Raw genomic sequence first — 24,967 nt, 5'->3', positions numbered from 1 at the left:
AGCATACATGATCAATCTTTCGTATTCAGTTGAGGGTTTTATATCGGCCAATGGAAAAGCATACATGATCAATCTTTCGTATTCAGTTGAGGGTTTTATATCGGCCAATGGAAAAGCATACATGATCAATCTTTCGTATTGAGTTGAGGGTTTTATATCGGCCAATGGAAAAGCATACATGATCAATCTTTCGTATTCAGTTGAGGGTTTTATATCGGCCAATGGAAAAGCATACATGATCAATCTTTCGTATTGAGTTGAGGGTTTTATATCGGCCAATGGAAAAGCATACATGATCAATCTTTTGTATTAAGTTGAGGGTTTTATATCGGCCAATGGAAAAGCATACATAATCAATCTTTCGTATTGAGTTGAGGGTTTTATATCGGCCAATGGAAAAGCATACATATCAATCTTTCGTATTGATTTGAGGGTTTTATATCGGCCAATGGAAAAGCATACATGATGAATCTTTCGTATTGAGTTGAGGGTTTTATATCGGCCAATGGAAAAGCATACATATCAATCTTTCGTATTGATTTGAGGGTTTTATATCGGCCAATGGAAAAGCATACATGATCAATCTTTCGTATTGAGTTGAGGGTTTTATATCGGCCAATGGAAAAGCATACATGATCAATCTTTCGTATTGATTTGAGGGTTTTATATCGGCCAATGGAAAAGCATACATATCAATCTTTCGTATTGATTTGAGGGTTTTATATCGGCCAATGGAAAAGCATACATGATCAATCTTTCGTATTGATTTGAGGGTTTTATATCGGCCAATGGAAAAGCATACATGATCCATCTTTCGTATTGATTTGAGGGTTTTATATCGGCCAATGGAAAAGCATACATGATCAATCTTTTGTATTGAGTTGAGGGTTTTATATCGGCCAATGGAAAAGCATACATGACCAATCTTTCGTATTGATTTGAGGGTTTTATATCGGCCAATGGAAAAGCATACATGATCAATCTTTCGTATTGATTTGAGGGTTTTATATCGGCCAATGGAAAAGCGTACATGATCCATCTTTCGTATTGATTTGAGGGTTTTATATCGGCCAATGGAAAAACGTACATGATTCATCTTTCGTATTGATTTGAAGGATCCTCGGAAAGAAAAACTGTAAATGAAGATTCATACTAATTAAAGTTTTGGTGGTATTTGCAGCAGCTTTATTTCGGATGTTTCCCATATTAAAAAGCTGTACAGCTGGTCCTATACTATCACCATTTCTAATACCCTCTATTCACAGCCACCATGTTCTGAAGAACGTCTGTTTCTCCTTTTAATTACCGACTAAAAATATTACGTGTCTTTCAAGCTATCTTTTTAAGTCCACGCCATCTTAAATGAGCTCTACGTCATGCCACGTCAGACTCTACAGATCAAACCTGTTTTTAAATTATTGTTTGTGTTCTAAACTTTTTTTCTAGTAAAACATTTTAACATAAACACTTTCGTCTGTACATATCTATTTCGCTATAATAAAATACTTTCTAACATTATATGTTTAGAAAATGTAATAATAATTAACCAGCACATCTTTCGGCATTGCCCATCTTCTAGTGTAATGTAAATAAATACTTGTTAAAGCGTTTTAATTAATAATCGATTTTACTCGAGTAATATGATGTCCCTCATTAATTTTAATCGTCCAACTAAAATATTTTAAAACCCTATCCTCGAGTCCATGGAATCACCATCCGAAGATTCTTTTTTGGCATTGGTTTCGCCGATATTATTCTAATCAGAATCATTGTCAAACCAGCTGTCCTCCGCTAACACCCCAATCTAAGGTGATAGTGGTCAAGTGGTTAAGGACATGAACTGACGACCTGTGTTTTCCAAGTTCGAATCCAGTTCGTTCCACAAAATCATCTTGACTTAGGATGTTGGCAACCTTCACGTTGCCCCTACTATAAAAACCTGGGTTCTTTCTAGAAATAATTCTGATTAGAAAAATATTGAGGAAAAATATTGAGGAGGCTGTTGTCGCGGAATTACCTACGAATGAACTGATCCATTGACATAAATACCTGAAAACAAGGCACATCTTATTCATTACTTAGACGAACAAACTCACATTTTCATTATGTTCTTCCTAGCGTTATAACAAAAACCGATGTCTATAATAGGATCTTCAGATTCATACGGTGTGATGATGGGATCTATATGGTTTGAGTGTGGTGCTCGTTAGCAAAGGAAATAGATGCTTTTCCAGACATAAAAGTCTTGTCCCGTTTCGAAGTAATCTCCCCCGGCAGAAATGCACGATGTAATCTTCCAACAAAGAAGAACCATGGCAGTCCTCTTGTTTGTGCTGGTCAGGATACTCGAACCCATAAATTTTGACTTTGTAGGTTAGCATTTCACCTCAAGGCCACCAGCAATTAACACTCACCAAAGCCTCTTTCATCTCCTCAATTGTCTCATATAACGACAACCTGTTGGGGTTTCCTTGAGCTTAGGGAATAACCAAAAGTCACAGAAAAAAAGTCTGAATAATAGGGAAGGCGAGGAAATTTTTTTATTCCCATTTTGGCCAAATAGCCTTTGACAAAGATAGATTTCTGGACTGCACCCTTGGGACAAACTTAGCACAAATCTTTCGCATGTTCAGTTCCACACTGGCATCAAACTGTGTACTTATTGTCTCTATAGACACACGACGGCCTTTATTCATGAAATTCTTTATTTGGCCAATCAACTATGATGTTTTGAATTCCTTACTTCTCCCACATCTTTTATCTATCTACTAATTGGCCAATTGTGTAAAAATTCCGGTAGGAGCCTTCTATCATGTCTGAAAGTGACACAATGTTCAACGAGCGTGATCAGAGATGCGCCGTTGTACAACTCATGCTTTCTACCAATCCTAGTTATGATAATAGGACCATTGGCAACACTATCAAAATGCAAATCCGGACGGTTCAACGCTTGAGGGCATAGATCAACCCATCCCACATCCCACGGTTATGGTCTTTGGTGTAATTTCAAGCGAGGGCTACATCATTCCACCTCATATCTCTGAAGTCGGTATGAAAGTCAACACCAAAGTGTACCTAGATTTGCTGAAGACTGTGGTGATCCTCTACTGCAATTAGGTGGCCGCTGGCAGACCCTGGGTGTGGCAGCAGGACTCAGCGCCGGCCTACAAATCCAAACAGACCCAGGCTTCGCTCCAGAAGGAATACTAAGAGTTTATACCCTTCACTCAGTGGCCCCCTCCTCTTTGGCCTGATCTAGCTGGACAACTTTGTATGGTCACACGTCAAGAACATCAGAAACCTAACATCTCACAACACCAAAGCCAACCTGAACGTCGCCATCTGCCGAGCATTTGCCGAGCTCCTGTCGGCGCTTGTGGAAAAAGCATGGTCCCAGTTTTAAACCTGTATGGAGACAAGAATTGAGGCTGAATTGGATAGATGTCAGCTTTACTACGTAATCAAGAAACCTGAATTGAGTTTTTAAATAACAGTTTTTAAATAAAGCCTTTTGTTGTTTAGGGAGACAATTTTATCATCCTACTCCGTAAAATATCGAATCATCGTCCCTTGACGTCAGATCAAAACTTCCACTTTCCGAACCACTATGATGTCTGTAAAGCTGAAATTCTTACAATATCAGCAATATTCACATTACTATGACCACTTGGATTTTGTTCAAGAAGGCAATGACATTTTTCCCAGAAAATGTCTGTTATTATTAAAATCTACTACCACATTTTGATTGTGTCTACGTGTTTGAGTTCGTTCACTATGGACTCTAAAATGACTGATTTAATTGTAAAATAGAGGATCTAACCGATTTTGATGACAAAAATATAAAGCAGTGTGAAAAATTCGTTGATCATCATTTAATCCCGGGCTACCTCATGTCTCCCTACTAGTATATATATATATATATATATATATATATATATATATATGTACAGTGCCACGCAAAATTATTGGATACATTACATTTTTCTTCATAACTTTAATTAGGGTTCAAGATTTTACCTAGAATTTGTTCAGTATATTCCTATTACTATTCTAACTAATATTTGGGGTTGTAAAAGAATTTTGCGTGGCACTGTATATATACTGCGTTTAGAGATTATATGCAAGTAATATATAAGTCTTTTATGTTAAAAGTCATATTATGTTGTTTAGATTCTGTTCAATATCATTAACTTTGATAAGTAAAACTTGTTATTTTTGTTAAAAAAAATGTAACGAAGTTCAGTAGACTAATTTAACTGGCAGTAGTTTAGTTACAACTATTTATTTTTTATACTTTTACATAAGTTAACTTTGTAAAACTTATGTTAAATAAAATAATATGAAAAAATGTTAGCAAAAATTCGTCAGTCTTTTACAGGAAAGAATATGACAGAAAGCAGTTCATTTTAAAAAGTTAAAGATATATTTTTAAAAAAGTATAAGAACCTCCTAAAATTTAAATACTGATTTTTTTTTAAAAGATGAAGGCCGATTGTTTGTATTACTTCTATTGAATGGACTATTGTTCTCATCTTGAGTGTTATTTGTGCAACTTTTCGGTCGGATGGTCCTTCGGTCGTCTTCAAGCATGTTGTTTGTTTCGAAAAGAAACAACCAACTTGCCTAAAGACGGTCGAAGGAAAATCCTACTGAAACATCTATCTATCTATCTATCTATCTATCCATCTATCTATCTATCCTCTCTCTCTATCTCTATCTCTATCTCTATCTCTCTCTCTCTCTCTCTCTCTCTATATATATATATATATATATATATATGTTGTTTGTTTAGAAGAGACGTTGCGAGCCTATCCTTGTTTTATCGTTATTTCCATGGCAGGTGCTCGTCTGAACTCCAATCTCTGCCCCCCCCCTCGCCAATCTTTCACGAAAAACACCCGTCTAGCTGAATCCACTGTGAAAAATTCCCCCACTCTATATCTGTGCCTAAATCAAAACGCGGATTCCATGAACAAAGCTTCTTTCTTAGAACTGAACGCCTGTGGAACTCTGTTCCGTCTGCCTGCTTCCCACCGGACTACAACTTGGATGTCTTCAAGTCCAATGTTTACAAATTCCTAATGAACCGCCCCCTTCAGTAAACACTTCATCAAATCTCCACACTAACGTAATGTACTTGCAATAACCCTTATCCCTGAGTTGCTTCCGGGCCTTGATAAGTGGTGATCACTGTGTAAAAAAAACAAAAAAAAAACAAGAAACAACCAACTTGCCTGAAGACGGTCGAAGGAAAATCCTACTGAAACGTCGCACTAATAGCCCTCAAGATAAGAACAATAGTGCGATTTATACACGTGATATAAGCTCCTAAAATTTATAGCACCAATGCTCATTTCCTTTGTATAATTCTTAGCAGCCTATTGTAAACATCTGATGTTAGATTTGTTGATAAGTAGTTTGCAGTAACTTTAACTGAACCCAAGAGACCACATGTACTGCTACATTGCATTCCATTAGAATAAGTATCTGCCTTGAGGATGTTTCACAAGTTCTCAATAGAATTCAAGTCAAAGCTATTTGAAAGTCAGAATCTTGAATAAATCCCTTTACTTTTAACCATGATTTAGTCAACTTTGATGCATGACTTAGTACTTTGCTTACATATCTATCTATCTATCTATTTATCTATCTATCTATCTATACGCTATAAGGCGCATATATATACATATATATGCATATATATATGCATATATATATATATATATATATATATATATACTATTATACAACGTTATTTTGTGTGTTGTACGGGGGAATCTTGAATAACTCCATTTTCTTTCAACTATAATTTAGTCAACTTTGATACATGACTTTGTACTTTGCTTGCATATCTATCTATCTATCTATCTATCTATCTATCCTCTCTTTCTCTCTCTCTCTATATATATATATATACATATACATAGAGAGAGAGAGGATATATATATATATATATATATACATATGAGCAAACAGTTAATGAAATATGTTAAAAAAACACTTTGAAATGAGTTAAAAACATATTTAATCTGAAAAGGAATAACATTTTTAACAGATTTCATTAACTGTTTGCTCATATTATAGGCTCTATTTTCTATTTGGTTTTATCGAACTTTTATATCTGGCTGAGATAATTTTATAAATATTCAATCTTTAATATTTATAATTTACTTTAATTTTACCATCTTGGATCATTTTGGTAAATTCAATTGTAATTTTCATTATATATATATATATATATATATATATATATATATATATATATATACATATATATATATATGTATATATATATATATATCTACTATTATATGAAGTTACTTTGTGTGTGTGTGAGAGAGCTATATTAATTCCTTTCTTATAGATTCCAAACGGCTGAGCTCTCTCTCCTTCTCTCTCTCTCTCTCTCTCTCTCTATATATATATATATATATATATATATATATATATATATATATATATATATATATACTCGGGTTTTTTATATTCAAAAGTAATGGACTAATGAATTCAACGAGGTTGTTAGATAGTGCTCAATAAAAAGAGCTGATAATACTTGTTTATTGTTATATAAACATACTCACATCCCGCTGCTACAATTAGCCATTTGTTTCAATCAAACAACAGATATCATCAGGCAGCGACTTGACTATTCAAAAGTTCAATGAATAAACATTTATTCATTGAACTTTTGAATAGTCAAGTCGCTGCCTGATGATATCTGTTGTTTGATTGAAACAAGTGGCTATTTGTAGCAGCGGGATGTGAGCATGTTTATATAACAATAAACAAGTATATATATATATGTATACTAGCAAAAGTACCTGTTGTTGACTGGGTTCAGAAACAGCCTACAGAAAATAGACTCTGATTTATGAAAGTATGATAGATTATGAAAAGGAAGGGTTGTAAAGAGATAGCTACGAATTTGGGGTTATCAAAACCAAAGCAAAATATGATGAAAGCAAAAATAAAATAGATAAACCCCATAATTTATTATACCATGCCTGTTCACACTTTAACACTTATCACAATATTCTGTGGATCTATATAAAACACCTTGTTTAACTTTGTGACATATTTCCATTCTATGGAAGTCAGGCGCGAACGATCCCCCCCCCATAATTTTATTATACCATATTTCTTCAAACTGAAACATAATTATCAAAGTATACTTACGCAGATAGATATGAAAAGTCTTTATTAAAGTTTGTGCCTATTTTCATCCTATGGAGGACAGGCGCAAATGCAGACCCCACAATTTTATTATACCGCCCCTATTTAAGTTAAAACATACTTATCAAAGTATTATTATGTACATCTATATCAAAAACACTTGTAAACGTTTTTTTTTTTAATTTTTTATTTCCATACTTTGTGGACCAGACCCCACAATTTTAATGAATCATCATTATGCCAGATCAAACATACCCATTCCTGTGTCTCGATACATCTATCTTTATATGTGATCTGTTTTTTAAAATAGTCAACCATATATGAGCCTATTCGTGATCAGACACATACACAAACGTTCAGCTTTATATTATAGATATACACACTATTATATAAAAGACACTTTGTGTGTGTGTGTGTGTGTGTGTATGCCAATTCCTTTCTCATAGATTCCAAAACGGCTGAGTTTATCTTTTGCAAATTTTACATCAAGGTAATTTGGACATTTTTTTCGTTTGTGCAAACTATCCGCAAAATTCCGACGATAGCGCAGTTCTTATGACACACAAATGTCAATTTTTCATATTAAATTTAAACTTGCCTTATAATTATCAAGTTATAATATTTACTTTCAAAACTAATTAATTTAGCTAATCGAAATAGGAACTGTTTAGTTAAAGATTAGACATTATCGGTTATGTTCTTTGTAATTCTTGGCGGGTTGATCTGTAAATTCACCCTCGTCAGTTAGTCCATTCGTCCGTTTGTTTGTCCGCACTTTTCTCAATTACTACGACTTTTTTTGAAATTTTGCACAAACATTAAACATGATATGAATAATAAAAAGAAACTCCGGTTGCCGCCCGCCCCAGAGATGCTTTTGATTTTTATAAAACTTTTTGAAAAGTTGTAACTAACTGATTTCTATATAAGTTGGTTTGTTTATACTTCGTGATAACTCTTGGGTGTGTCCCAGGGACTGTTTTAAAATAAAAACACTCCATTTTTTGGACTATTTTACTATATTTGTCCAAAATTTTCTGTTTATATCTATATAGCAGTTTTGCATGGTGTAGAACTCAAGTTTAAATATGTTAATGTGTTGAGAACTTTGGGGGCTTAATGATGGAATAGTCATTTTTTTTGCATAGTTAAGAGCTAAAATTTGCATATGTTAAGGACTAAAACTGCACCGTTTGTTCAATTTGACTAGGATTTGACGTCTCCTGGGGGACTTTTGGGATTAAATGGTGGGGGCAAATGCTGAACTTAGCCATTTTGTATGCCTCGTCCACTGTGCACTCACGGGGGACCATGCATGCTTCACTTGTTTTAAGATAATTCATTGAAATAATGGACGGTTTAAAATGGGTTTCAATGTTAAATAAAAATATTTTAAATTCTGTACATTGATAGTGCACACATGAAACTCTAGTCCCTTTGGAAGTAACCTTCTCCGGCTGCAATACACTTGTTCTATCGTTCTAACAACTTCTGGAAGGCCTTATGTAAGCGAAGTTCACTCATGTAAGTGTGTCAATGACCCTCGTCAGAGCCTCGTTCATTTCCTCCATTTTCTCATAACAACAGCCTCTAAGGCTTTCATTATGCTTAAGAATAACCAAAACCGGGGGTAAGGTATGAACTATAGGGAGGATAAGGCACTGTCTTGATGCCTATCTTAGTCAATAGTAAGTGATCTTCTCTGAGAACCCCTGAGACAAACTTCGCACAAATTGTCCACATCTTCATTTCCTTTTGAATAATTGTATAAACAGTTCTAACATTGACATCAAACTGTACACTTATTGTCTCTATAGACACACGACGATCCTTATCCATGAAATTCGTTATTTGACCAATCAACTCTGGTGTTCTGACTTCGTTAATCCCTTAAAAATCACTCTTCATCATTCACAGATCAGCTTCCCTTCTTCTATACCACTCAAAAACTGATACTCGATTCATGCAAGATGGGCCAAAAGCAGTCTGAAGCATTCCATACGTGTCATTGACAATTCTACTCAAGTTTAAAACATAATTTGATTACATATTGTTCTTCTAAAGTGTCCTTACACCCAGATTGCATTTTGGAAATTCACCAGCCGTGACAGCCAGGCTTTACTAGGGTCTATTCTAATTCCTTTTGTAGCTGTTCATTTGAACCTGAAGTCATTAAAAAATGGTCAGTTATCTCATAAGATGTATAGCAATAACATACTGAATATCTAAGTGTCTACAACAGTTTGCAATACCTGTACAAAAATCTCTGGAAACTTATTTAAGGAACCTCGTAGAACGAAACCATCGACACAGAAAAAGAAAAAGAAGAAAAAGAAAAAGAAAAAGAAGACGTAACCTTTTCTTTACCGTTTTTGAAAAGATAATTCCAACTCTGTAATCGCATGAGAATTTATTAGAAATAGCAAAGAAAACAGCGAAAAAGTTACCCCCTCTACAAACTTTAATAATTATTTTGTGTTTTATCGGTTTTTGTTTCAAACTGATTTCCACACAAAATGAACGTACTCTATATTTAAAACGCGTAGACTTCATTGCGAACTAGCTGGACACCCGGCGTTGCCCGTGTGTATAATACGCTTTTTTTACATAGGCTTCACCACCTTATTAATGCCCAGAGGCTACTCAAGGATAGGGGTTAAAGAGTGTACAGTAGTCAATTGGACAATATAGTAATTGTCAGTAATGGAAATTCAGTAAAATTCTTTACTTAAGGGGAACGGCTTATCAAGAACTTGCTTACATTGGATTTGAAGACAACCATATTGTAGTCAGCTGGAAAGCAGGAAAACGGAATACAGTTCCACAGGCGTGCAGTTCTAAGAAAGAAGCTTTGTTCATGGTATCTACCTTTAGGTTTAGGCACAGATAAAAGTGGGGCGGGAATTATTGATGGTGTTTTAAGTTAGACGAATGTTTCTTGTGAAAGTTTGGCGAGGGGGGAACATAGACTGAAGCTCAGTCGAGCACTTGCCATGGACATAACGATACATCAGAGACAAACTCGTTACATCTCTTCTGTGAGAAAGAGGTTGCTGGGAAGAGAAAAGGACATCTCCTACGAGCCTACGAAGTCTATTTTGAACTCTATCAAGGTAGAATAAACTCCTGCCCAGATGTGGCAACAATACTCCATTCTTGGACGAACTTGGCTCTTATATAGAGAATTTCACCAGCAGTAAGATATCTAAACATTAGATTTTAATTAACTCAGTTTGTTGTATGTAGTTTTATAGAATCAATCCTCTATAGAATATTATATATACGATGGATAATTTGCCCGATGGAGTAATTCGCATTAAGTAAATAAATAAAATAAAATAAAAAATAATAATGTCTTTCATCAAATTCTTTCAGTGTTTGTTTACAATATCACATCAGCTGATATTTGTGATGGACGATGAATGCCCTGGAAAAGTCACTTCTGATTAATGTTTAGCTATAAACGAATAAATAATTTGCGGCGAATTTAAATGTTACATCTTCTTTTATCGTAAATTGAACTCATTAATAATAAAATTATTGAACTCAGAACCATTCGATCTGTAGTCGAATACTCTACCACTGAGCAATATATCCAGATTATAATAGCTCTATTATTTTTTAAAGAAATGATTTTCTGAGAATTGAATCTCTCTTGATTTATGGAGAAGTATCTCCTTTGGCCGGTGTATGTAAAATACTACCATGTAAATATTCATTTTTATCTATAAGAAAGAAAGACCATTTTTAGATCTGCATTTTTTCGATTTTCGATACTTATCGAATGCATTACTGTACAAAACATATCTAAGAACACTGACAGATATTAATTAAAGGTCCACTCTGCCCCAGAGTGGTAGTACCTGTTAGGGCCCCCAACTATTGGTTAAATAGAATCCGACTTAAAAAAAACAAATATACTCCATTAAAAATCGTTCCTCAAAATAATTAGATTCGGAATTAAATAACCTGTAAAAGGTTGATATGCTGTAAAACAAAAACTACCAACTACCACTGACAGACATATAAATTACACTTTTGTGAAATTTGATAAATATAGGCCCAGCTGTTTCGGAACCTATAAGGAAAGTACTCCCACACAAAGTGACTTTTATATAATAGTATAGATAGAGATGTATATTCACGAAGCCATCAAACACCAATGATTGTTCGTTTCGTTTGAGTACATGTAGATATTAAGTGATGGAAGTAAAATGTGTTAATTTTTTATACAAGAAAATGCGTGTGTGGAGTTGAGCGTTGACTGACGCCATGTTTATTGTTGAACGGTATCCAAAAGTCGACATTCCAGCAACCTTGCTTAAATTATATGTTAGTTTAATAATGCCAGTGTATGAGAGTGTTCTGTATTTCTGCATCGTATGTGTAATAGGAAAATGTTAAATGTATGTAATGAAGAGATAAATGCTGACGGTGCGACAGGTATGAGGAAGCTACTATAAGAAAATACAGTCTCTTCTAGATGTTTAAAGAGGATAAAATCACCAAAGTATGACGATTTGGGGAGAGTGAGTCTGTAGCAGTTAACAAACTATTTACTATAAGCGGATCAATGCCCGGTGCCAAAGTGATTCAGCCACACTGACCAATTCGTTGGCAGGGCACATTGGTTTGATTATTAAATAAAAATTGAGTATAGTGTAATAATTAAAAATAGATATATAAAAACACGCATGGATACGATGAAAATGCTATACTCAAATGCCGAAGCAATTGCTCCTGTAGTTTTTTTTATTTTTAGCCTTCTGGGATCTCAGCTGCGATCGCCAGAGAGACGCCAGCAAGCGACATATATAGATCTCTATCACTCACCCCTCCCACTGCTACTTGTTGACGACTGCAGTCTGATGGCAGATGACACCTTCAAACAGACATTTACACTTTCTTTCTTTCTCTCTAGTTTGAGATACAATCTCGCCTTTTTTAAATAAACCCATTATTATTGTTTTGTTAAAAGCAATATCGTTTGGCCTTGTGTTTATTTAAGTAATTATTAGGAAAGAAATGCACAACATTTCCCTCCTATAAGTCTCCTCGAAATTATCATGGGAATGTACGATATGTAATATATTATACTGATAATATCCGGAAAACATCAGAAAGAAAATAGCAAGTAGTGTGACCATGTAACGTCTATGGTTTTAATGCTATAATGTATTATTCTACGAAGGAAAAATTGACTTCTTTTTATTAAGTATATATATTCTTGGAAGTTTTTTAACCTCGAAAGCAATATAAAAATCTAATTGACTTTTTTTTTAGTCCTTCGTTGGAAAATGATTTTAGCAATACGTTATTTAATCTTCTGCAGTCGCTGAATCAACTTGTTTCGTCGAATTCACAAGAGTTCTAAGTTTTCAGAGACCATTAGTAGTTTACCATGAAGCAGTGTTTCGGGGTTATATATATATATATATATATATATATATATATATATATATATATATATATATATATATTCATCCACATACATTACTGTTTCGCTGTATCATAGCTCATCAGTGCGGCTAAACGGGCAACTACCTCAAGCTAGGATCAAAACCCACCGCTCAAACAACAGTCAAAGCTTCTATCCATTACGCTATACAGCTGTGCGGGTAGTAAATTAACCATGATTTGACATCGTCCAAATGCCTAAGCTCGATTTGTTTACACAAAGAGCGTCGCTTAAGACGCTAATGGCAGTTTGTATATCACTTCCCAATATGCTCAACCCAAAAGAGGGAGCATTATATATATGGACTCTTCCCCATCGATTTCGACGTATGAGGTTCCGCCACAACAACTAAGTTGCTCAGAAATCCATGCAGATGATTTGTTTTATAGTGGTGAAGGCTTTGTGTAGAACCAACCACTTTTTGGTATTACTGTATAATCGGTGTCACGTGACCGGTGAATCAGTAGCAATTATAATTCCCTGATAAAAAGATGGTAATTTCCTTACACAGAAAGCCACCTAATTATTAAATAAAAATTGAGTATAGTGTAATAATTAAAAATAGATATATAAAAACACGCATGGATACGATGAAAATGCTATACTCAAATGCCGAAGAAATTGCTCCTGTAGTTTTTTTTTTTTAGTTTATTGGTAAGTAACAAACATACATTTTTGTTTTTATTTATGTAGAAGATTACAAAAGTCGAACAGTTTTTTTTTTATGGAGTGATATTCGTTTTATTTATAAAGTAAATGACTGTAATGCTCCTCCTACGTAAAGATGAAAACAAAATAAGTAAAGATTTTTTAAATTGGCAAATTTTACAGTATCGTTTTTTTTTTTTACTTGGCAAAATAAAACGATACAGAATTAAAAATAAATTTTCACATATTTGTGTCGTGTTTTTTATTATTAAATTCCTCAATACGCACCGGGTTTTTATTGGCTACGCTGCATATCAACTTGCCAAGATAGCATTGTTCACAATGCGACTATCTACTCTCACTCTCTTTATTCCTCTCTTTATATTTATATATATATATATATATATATATATATATATATATATATATATATATATACTAACACGAGTACCCGTCGTTGACTGGGTTCAAAAACAGCCTACAAAAAATGGACTGATTTATGAAAGTATGATAGGTTATGAAAAGGAAGGGTTGTAAAGAGATAGCTTCGAATTTGGGGTTATCAAAAGCAAAGCAAAATATTATGAAAGTAAAAATAAAATAGATAAACTCATAATTTATTATACCATACCTGTTCAAACTGAAATACTTATCACAATATTCTGTGGATCTATATTAAAAAATCCTTGTTAAACTTTGTGACATATTTCTATTCTATGGAGGTCAGGTGCGAATGAACACCCCCATAATTATCAAAATGAAGCATAATTATCAAAGTATACTTACGCAGATAGATATGAAAAGTCTTTATTAAAGTTTGTGCCTATTTCCATTCTACGGAGGCTAAGCGCGAACGCAGACCCCACAATTTTATTATACCATCCCTATTTAAGTTAAAACATACTTATCAAAGTATTCCTATGTACATCTATATCAAAAACACTTGTAAACGTTTTTTTTAATTTTTAAAATTTTTTTATTTCCATACTTTGTGGACTAGGCGCGAACGCAGACGCCACAATTTTAATGAACCACCGTTCTGCCAGATCAAACATACCCATTCCTGTGTCTTGATACATCTTCTATCATGATATGTAATCAGTTTTTTTAAAATAGTCAACCATATAGGAGCCTATTCGTGACCACACACACACACACACACACACACACACACACACACACACACACACACACACACACATATATATATGTACAGACACAGAGACATTCAGCTTTATATTATATATATATGTATATATACAACAAACAAAACAAGGCAATTATTCTCATTTTTTTTTTACTTACCCAGATCGGGCTAGCCTTTTTTTTTTACTCGCTCTCCACCAGGGGAAAACATTTATGCTCAGTAGACACTATCATTGAGTGTCTAAGGTCTCTCTGTACAAGGGCTTGCCAGAACAACCTGGCATGAGGATACTTTCTCCATAGAAGTAAACCCTTACCAAATATTAACAATCACATAGTATTCGCTGCCCAAATAAGATCTCCTCACTATGGCTTACCCATATAAGCTTTTACGGGGAATGGTGCACCTTGTCCAAGTGATATTACCTCAAGTAATAGCACGAAGCCGGATACTCCACCAGACTAGATAAATTCTTGCCATGGAATCCAGTAAGATCAAGAGATATACTACAACGTATAAAAATGGTTAATTGGGGAGAGGAAAATTATGTTCTCAACTTCTTTACTAAATCAGTGCTTGAGAAATAAAGAACTTTAATGGAACATTCGAATATCTATGTATTTCATAAAGAATTCAAGTGTTAGCCCCAGCTTGTGGGCCCCATGATTTCTGAGACTGAAGTAAAAAAAAAAAAAGAGAAAATATATGAACATATATATATATATATATATATATATATATATATATTATGTGTACAGAAAGTTGTTAGTTGAGACAGATCATTGGTACCGTCGGTTTCAAGCTCGAAAATAAGGTCCGTTTAAGGTATCCTTATCAAGCTCTCTTCAGCCAATATTCGTCTCTTATATATATTATATATGTATATATATATATATATATATATATATATATATACGTATATATATAATATATGTATATATACATATATATACATATATATATATTATATATATATACACATATATATATACATATATATATATTATATATATATATATATATATATATATATATATATATATATATATATATTACGTGCGGCATTATCGTATTGACACTTTGGTTCTCGCCAGGTCATCGAAGCTAAGCGACGTTAAGTGTAGACAGTACCAAGTGGGTGACAATTTGGAAACGCTAGGCGCTGGATGTGCTCTCCGCTCATCTGCAGCATTGTTTCCAGTCGCCCTAAACGTATATACTTAATTAATTATTTATAATGGAATTAAAATAGTGTCGACTCAGATGTGTGGGTAAAGACTGTGCAAGTCTGGCCACAAAAATTCCAGTGGGAGTCAACAGTCTCACAAGACAGAACGGGACCATTTTTTATGCATTTTCACTATAAGGAAAATACCACAAAGACCTTCTAGATAGCCTAATAGTGCAATTCTAGAATTATAAGCATTTCTTATAATGTAACGCTTTACTAGGTATAGACAATCTGTTACGTAATTCGGACGCGCGTATGCAAATTTTTTTTTTTTTTACATTATTTAATATTATTGTACGATATATGCAAACACAATTTTCGCATTAATATAAATACACGAGAAGACGGAACTGGGCCGTTTTATATACATTTTCACTAATTTAAACAGTATTCAGTTTTTTAATGAAAATACAACAAAGTCCTTTCAGATAACGTAATGGTGCAATGCTAGAGTTATACACATTTCTTATAATGTATCGATTTATGCGATTTTTAGTCACGTGCAAGCGACTCTATAAGTCATTCCGTCGGTCGGTCGGTCTGTAACAATTTTGTGCTTGGCCTTTTTGGTTAAGATCAAAGGTATGTTGTTAATAGATGCTTTTCTTAGCTTTTTAAGCTTTTCTTGACCTTTTGGCCAAGTTCAAAGTGTAATTGTTATATTTTTTTTTTACCCGTCAATAAAAATGTTTTAAAAACTGGGAGTTAAGTAGGACCTCCCCCAATATGAAAGTGTGAATGCGGTATTATGGTGAAAGAAGATACTATCTGGGAGAAACTTTTTATTTTGTTTAGTTCTGGAGTGACAACGATGACCAGCGGCCCCCACTATCCCCCCATTAGAGTTGGCCATGTGCCTAAATTTTTTGTTCATCGTTGATTTTGACTGTATTTTTAACACGAATAAAAGATTTAATATCTCAAAGTGTAGTATCTGTTCCGGCAAATACTACAAGCAAAGACCATATGTGGGGGCAGCCCCACATATGAGACTTTGGTCAATGTAGGGGCAACCCTTCATACCAATTGTCACTATCCAGCTCCCCTACTCCCCGGAGAGTTGATCCCCATTTCCCCTTCACTTCTCACATTAAAAATCGGCCTTGTGCCTAATTTGCTCGGTGGGGGAGCAAATAAATATCACCTTTTCTTGACCTTTTGGCCAAGATCAAAGTGTAGTATCTGTTCTTACTGCATGCTGTACTTATGTTTGTAACTTTGTGATATAAAGTGGGGGATCACTTTTCTGTATTATTTTAATGTAAAATGATCACCCACTTTACAATCAGTCAGTCTCAAAGCCATTCGAGTCATTCTCTAGATCATTCAAGTTGTTTTTGAAGGATTCCAGCTATTTTTTAAGCATTCAAGTCATTCTTAAGGTCATTCAATTCATCCTTAAGTTCATTAAAGTCATTCTAAGTCATTTACTTTTTATTTATTTAAGTCATTTCAGCCCATTTTTCGGTCATTTTAGTTTATCTTTAAGAATTTCATGTCAATCCTACATTCACGCATCCATTCATCACACGAGAGCACGTGACTAATGGCTATCGGCCTTGTTTTTACGTAATTTAATATCATTGCACGAAACATGCAAACACAATTTTCGCACTTATTGATATAAATACATGTATATTTTATATTGTTCAATTTTTAATTATCATTTATACTAGAGAGCAATTCCATGCTTCCGTTATGTCTTGAAAGATAAAGGATACCCCTTAGAGGCAGCAACGCGTGTAATTATGAGGCAAGGATTGCGCAATCACCAACCACACCTCTCCTGAATCGGCACTGTTTGAGTCCAGTGGCAAGGAGAACACCAGGACGACTGGAAACAATGCCGAGATAAGCGGAGAGCACATACAGCACCTGAAAGTGCCAAATGGTCACCCATTTAATACTGACTAGGTTCAACGTTGCTTAACTTCGGAGATCCAGCGATAATCGGTGTGCCAACGTGGTTATGCCGTTAGATCAAGAAAGAAACTCAATTCTGCCTGGACAATACTTCATCCCGCCACTTATGAAAGCACATTTAACGTTTAAATGTAAATGCGACTTGTTTGTCTATGGTAAAATAACGTCACGTATAAAGATGAAAGACTGTAAACATAAGAAAGAGGACGATCACGTGAGAGGTGTCGATGACATTTGAAAGCATGTTCAAGAAGACGACCACGTGAAAGCCGTCACAGCTGTTACTAGAAAATGAGGAAGTAAATGTCGTTGTATATAAAAAAAAACAAGATGGAAGTTCTTTTCTATTTTTTCACAGTTTTGCGTCTGAGGCTACAACGTGTTGGTTCCCAGATAACAGCTCAAATTGGTGTACATAGCTGTCACCCCAGGAGGAAGCCTCTTCTGAATGCAATACACAAGAAAGCCCGTAATCAGTTTGCTGAAGACATGTCAACAAAGCCCATAGATTACTGGAACCATGTCTTATGGTCTGATGAGACGAAATTTAATTTGTTTGCTTCTGATGGCCTTAAGCATGTGTGGTGGCGACTAGGGGTACAAAGATAAGTGTGTCAAGCTTGGTGGTGGGGATGTCATGATTTGGGGCTGCAGGTATTGGAGAGTTACATGGAGGGAAATATGAAACTGTCAGCAGAGCATAATCCCCTCTCTCCAGAAAGAATGAGAATGTCATAGTCTGAGGCTGAATGAGTGCTGCAGGTATTGGAGATTTACATTTCATTGGGGGAAACATGAACTCCAACATTTACTGTCAAATACATCAGCATAGCATGATCCTCTCCCTCCAGAAACTGTGTCGCATAGCAGTGTTACAGCATGACAATGACCCAAAAACACACATCCAAGACAACCACCGCTTTACTAAAGACGCTGAGGATAAAGCTGATGGGCTGGCCAATCATGTCTCCAGACTTGAACCCATTAAAACATCTTTGGGGCATCCTCAAGTAGAAGGTGGAGGTGCTCAAATTCTCAAATATCCGCCAGCTCCTCGACGTCGTAATTGAAGAGTAAAAGAGCATTCCAGTTCATATCTGTTATTTCCATAGATTGGATTTTACACCCGCTCTTCAATACAGGATTCTTCAACACGGACTTTTCACCCCTTCGCTAAGGCAAGATATTTTTTAAAGAGATTCCAAAGGATATAATTGAACCGCGCTTCCAAGACGCATTGAACTGAAGACATGAGCAAGTACCATCAGCTGCTGGTCCTCGTTGATTTGCAAGTATTACTTTTATTTATTTAGACCCTACGCCATTAAGTATAGGTTATGTTAAGTTGTATAAATTTTAGGAGTGTTACATTAATATATGTAAAGATAACGCTGCGGCACACAGAAATAGACCCAGTGCATCTAGCACAATTAAGGCTAGAAAGGTAAATAGTTTACTCTTTAGAAAAAAAAACAAGCATGTGTTATATTATTAGACAGAATTTCGACGCAGTTGCTGGCGATGAAGCGGCCAGAAAAGACATGTCGAACATCAAGAAACATAAGCTAATATTTCTTCGGGACCTATTCGTTTTCGAAAGAATAAATTCTAGCCTTTCCTCTCGTGAACGACCTGTTAATTAGCATGAATTTCGAGAAAGGTTTCATTAAGTCAATGTCATGAGAACCTGACAACAAAAAAAGAAATACACGCAGTGCACCGAGCGTTATTAATACATTGGCTCAAAGGTCAGCTCCCTACACACGTTAGAAGCAGGCGTCGATTATATCAGAAAGAAATGGCCAAGTGCTCGAGTAGAGCCCAAACTTTCGAATCAATTTGACTATTTCAGTTAATATTTTGTCTATCCGTATATATATTTTGAGGCTAATAAGAAAACTGTGTAAAGAAAATAGATTTCCTTTTTATTAGGAATCAATGTCCATCTCTCTCATCCTTAATTTATTTATTTCCTCAAGAAAACCTTTAAAATCTCCAACAATCTCTAATGCATTTCAATACCTGAGTTGTATTCGACGCAACGACCACACACATGGAAAAGCGACACTTAAAGGATGAAGACCAGACCGCACACGTATGTAAAAAAGATTTTCATTAATTGGTTTGTATTTCTTGGGTTCTCACTAGCGGGAGAGGACAAACCCCCCCCCCCGATATATATATATATATATATATATATATATATATATATATATATATATATATATTCCAAGTTAACAATATTTAAAGATCGGAAACAATGACTTTAAAGAGGTTTATATAATAGTGTTTAAAAATAAATAAAGCCAGGTATACTTTTATTATATTATTTATTTACTAGCGGGGGTACCCGGCGTTGCCCGAGTGTTTGTTTCTGGGACGGGGGGGGAGTTTTAAAAAATGTTATGGTAGGTAAGTAGGAAGGATCAAACCCGGAGTCATGAGTAAAAGTAGGAAAATAAAGTGTGAAAAAAAAACACAAACATCTGCAACGTTAACAGTTCGGCCACCAAGAAAAGTCCATTCCAGTTGTTTAGGAAAAAAACAAAAAAAAAACGACTACGGTAGGTCGGCGCGAACGTGAAAATATAATGTGAATTGTCCAGCACGCTAACCACTACGCCACAGAGCACTGCACGTAGTTTAGTGATTTTAAATAACTTCACATGAAAGAACTACGAAGCCAAACCGGTGTTCTCTTCTCAACTGTGCCTTGTGAACGATCCCCAAACGGTGTTAAGTGGTGGCAGGGGGAGGAAGAATTTATAAGAGAGAAAATATTTTACCACTTCCATTGATCTTAACCGATGTTGGCCGTGACTTCTCAGCAGAAAAGTATAGAAATCTAAGATTATCGAGGAATTTGAGAAATAATAAGCCTATAACACACCTCAGATATTGTTCTGCCGTTTGTGCATATCATATTTGCATGAAATATCTTGATTTTTAATCCTATTAAGGTCAAAATCACACGGGGAAAAATGAGTTCATTTTATTTATATAGAGATAATAAACAAAAGTTTCATTCATGGCGCTGTACAATCATGCCAATGTTTCAGTCGATTAGTTATAAATAACACATGACCTCATCAGGCGACTAAAGTTCCTTGATTAGAATGTTCAAGTCCTCAAATGAAGACAAACACAAATTACTCAGACATCGCAAGTTAAAAGTCATAGAATAAGAGTACAGAGAAAAAGAAGCGGGAAAGGAAGGACAAAAAAAAAGAAAGAAATGTGAATTTGCATTTGGTATTCACGCAAAACAATCACGCAGAAGTTGGAATCTGCATTTGAAGCTGTTTACTCATGTTTCAGTAATTTAGTGAATCTCAACCAAAAATAAATTTTCTCCTAAATAGTAAAAATATATAGTCGAGGGTAAGTAACTGACGTACCTGATGATTTTAAAATAATTATTGTATTTCAGATTGAGTCAGGTCTAGAAATGTACGTTGTTATGGATAGTGTGGAAAAACCTCAGTGTCTGCTGTGCTTAAAAGTTCTTGGGACACTGAAATCTTCAATATTGAAAGAAAGTCTAGAAACGTCACATCATGTCAACGCATCTGATGACCGTTCTACATTTGAGGCAAAGAGAGCTATGTTTTGTGCTGCAGAGTCACTGCCCAAGCATGGTTTTACATCCAAGAAGGAACCAATGCCTGTAGCCTCCTATAATGTAGCGCTGCGAATAGCAAAGATAAAGAAACCGCCTTAAAGTCGAGAATGGTATGAGAGTAGCCTTCTCAGGAAAAGCTCCTCGCATAACCAAACTGATCGACTCAATAAAATCAGCAGTGTTCCCAGTGATAGTGCTTCTGGTGTTTCTGCTCATTATTTTTTGCAATACAAATTCATAATTTTCTATAAAGAAAAGGTTTGGTTTTCTTTATTTTTTGTGATAGGAATGTGTCATCCAACCACTGTAGTGTTTCAATATATAGTTTAGTGGCAGTTTTAGTCATTTAGAACTGTTTAAGAGCTTCACGGCTTCAGCGACTACTGTTGCTATTAATTCACTGCTGTCGCAGAAAGAAAAGTAATCAATGGAACAGAGAGAATGAAAGCATGAAAGGGATCTAATTGGGGGATTTTATTGAAAGCAGACGAGTGCCAGACCTTGTTATTACATATGTGTTTATGGGGAGTCAAAAATAAGACTGAAATTAAACAGAGAACAAGTAAATTTATTGGAAGCCTGGAAAAAACATGGATTACAATAGAAAAATGCGAGCATGAAATGTAATACGGTTAATCTTAAACATGGAAAAGTAAAGGACTAGTTGTTAAAACTGGAAAAGAAAAGGGCAAGATATTCTAGAAAAAATATAATAAATTTATAACTTAAAATATTGCAGTAATAAGAATATCATTAAATTCAATTTATAACATATAATCAGTTCTTAATGCTACAATATTTTAAGTTATGAATTTATTATATTTTTTACTAGAATATCTTGCTCTTTTATTTTCCAGTTTTAACAACTAGTCCTTTACTTTTCCATGTTTAAGCTTAACCATATCACTGTTCATGCTCGCATTTTCTATTGTAATAATACTATTTTTCTGCTAAACCTAAAGTCTTAAACAATAAAAACAGTATTCTTTTTACCTTGATTTCTCTCACTTTATGAAGGCTATGGATGTTTTTAATAGAGTAAGGAAACAACCTTAAGCTTGGTTAGTAATAAAATGGGTGACTATTTGAGAATTCCAGGCGCTGTATGTGCTCGCCGCTTATCTCGGCGTTGTTTCCAGTCATCTAGCAGGAGAGGTGTGGTTGTGGATTGCTCAATCCTTGCTTCGTAATAAAATTTACCCTTACAGGGAGTATCCATTGTCTTTCGAGACTGAACAGAAGCCAAAACGGGGTAAGTGGAAAAATATATAAAGTCGCGGTATCAATGATGAACAGCCGTATTAATTGATTTGTTTATTATTATATTACTGGTAAAACCTCACGAGGTAGCGATAAGCGTTTGTGAACGCAGACACGCGTATGGAAGCAGCAGCAGCAGCAACAGGCAATATATGCAAATGACAGCGCTTTACGCGAGGTAACGTCACAGCGAGGAAGAAGCAAAGAAAAACAGTATAAAATAAGAAAAACGTGACGCGAGAAATAAAAAAAAGAGTGGCATTGTCGGAAAAATACAAAGTACCACATGTTTGACACGGAAGAGTCTTGTTAAGCACATCTTGTTACATAGGGTCTCTATTTATTAAGACCAGGAGGCGACTCGAGGATAAGCGTTATTTAATGTACAGTAGCCAATGGGATAATATCATAGTAATCGTTAGTAGTGGATATTTGGTAAATTGGATTAGATAAGGGGATGGTTCATCAAGAGTTTGTTTACGTTTGACTTGAAGATAACCAAATTGTAGTCAGATGAAAAACAGGCAAACGGAAGAGAGTTCTACAGGCGTGCAGTTCTAAGAAAGAATCTTTGTTCATGGAATCTACGTTTTGGTTTATGCACAGATAAAGATTGGGGAAAATTATTTACAATGGTTTCATAAGACGGGTTTTTGAAAGTTTAGAGAGGGGGGGACTATAGATTGGAGCTCAGACGAACACTTGTCATGGAAATAACGATAAAGCAGAAACAGGCTTGCAACGTCTCTTCTGTGGGAAAGTGTGCAGGGAAGAGAAAACAGCATCCCCGACTGATGATAATCGGATGTACCGTTATCATCTGGAGCGATTGTTGTTGTTATCTTTTTCTTTTTTTCCTTTGAGGATTAGTGTATTAATAATTTTTTTTTCAATTGGTTATTAAGGTGGGGGCAGGAAGGTTGGGGGTGAATTATTTTTATTTTATTTTTTAATTTCGATTTATTATTTTATAGTTTATTTATTACCTGAGAATAATCGACAGAAAGCGCTTGAGAAGAATATGGCCTGACAACACATTTTGGGCGCCATTTTATATAACATGCCGGCTGAAATTAAAAAGACAGCTCGGAGAATGGAAACTATCTTCAGAAAGATCGGAAAAAGATTAACTACCGTGTTCAATCAGACGTGCTGGAATAATAGCTTGATTCCAAAACACCCGCACACACACGCACACACACGCATATATTTATATATATATATATATATATATATATATATATATATATATAATCCAGAACAACAATATCCCAAAGTAAAAAACATTGAATTTAAACGAGATTGTTGATAGTACTCAATAAAAAAGAGCAAGCTATTATTTTCTTCAATTTAAATAAACAGAATTAACATAAGCCGCTACAATAAATTTACTGTTTCAGTCCTGAAGGATATTGTCAGTCGACAAGAGACCTCTATTGAAAAATAGAAATTGAATATTTTTTAAATAAAAATAAGAAAAAATAAGAAAGGAATATCTGTAAAAAGATTTCGAGACCTATCCGTAAAAGAAAGTATCAAGACATGCATGATTTTTAAAAACGAGACACTAGTTTAATCAATTATAATAAACGTGCCTTTCGTTACTTAAATTATGTCAGAACGCCCACCTGTTTTATGTGTTAGGTAGTAACGAATCAGCCAAGTAAAAACCTTGAATAAGAACCAATGTCTCTTGTCGCCCGACGATGTATTAAGACTGAAATAGCACATTGGAATTTTGTTTACTTATATATATATATATATATATATATATATATATATATATATATATATATATATAAATATACATATATATATATTGTATAATATATATATTAATGTAATATTGTATTATAAGAATTGTATAAGTAAACTGGATTAACTTATAAGATGGTCAACATAATGAATTTTTCATTTATTCTCTCTCTCTCTCTATATATATATATTGGCCTGTGACACTAACTATAGGTAATTAATTATATAGCTTACCTTTATAACAAAGATGGCGTATATAAATGAAAACTTATATAAATTAGTTGTCGATGTTTTTCCTGGCAATAACCAAAAACGCTATCGTCATCTAAAATGGCCGCCACAAAGACCATAGATCACGCCACAGAGGTAGCTAGCGCTTATCAACTGCATGAAAGCAATAAAACACATATCGCCAAACGAGTATGCATTGTCTTTTGTGATTGAAGAAAGAGTCCAATGCGTTTTTATGAGAAACCATAAAATTCTTATCTTCTGTAATAAAAACTTTTTTCGGTCTTCCTCGATTTTGTCCGTCAACATTTCTAGAGATTCTGTCTTGATGATTGCAAAAGGCAACAATGGCCGCCATTCTTTCGAGCTTTAAAATCTCAAGGCAATTTGTAGAGCATTAGTCGTAAAATAAACTTTTGAACATTATGGCGTTATTTTGCAATGCTGGTCTGTTACGTTGTATGTATTCATTTTACGGCAAATCAACTCTTTGTAGATTGTGGACATAAATCTTTA

The 24,967-nt window shown here is 34.6% G+C and overlaps 1 protein-coding gene and 1 pseudogene across 10 annotated transcripts in view; one reads left to right on the top strand and one right to left on the bottom strand.

Annotated features, from left to right (window-relative positions):
• The window catches only part of LOC145263644 (PDF receptor-like), a 787,341-nt gene that overhangs the window by 220,520 nt on the left and 541,854 nt on the right, over positions 1-24,967 (bottom strand). The window lies entirely within an intron of this gene.
• Positions 16,803-16,966, top strand: LOC145263990 (U2 spliceosomal RNA; annotated as a pseudogene).

The sequence above is a fragment of the Euprymna scolopes genome, chromosome 39 (assembly GCF_053919585.1).
Source record: "Euprymna scolopes isolate OS-2025 chromosome 39, ASM5391958v1, whole genome shotgun sequence".
Lineage (NCBI taxonomy): Eukaryota > Metazoa > Mollusca > Cephalopoda > Sepiida > Sepiolidae > Euprymna > Euprymna scolopes.
The sequence above is the reverse complement of the archived record's forward strand: the minus strand, read 5'-3'. Positions and strand labels throughout refer to the sequence as shown.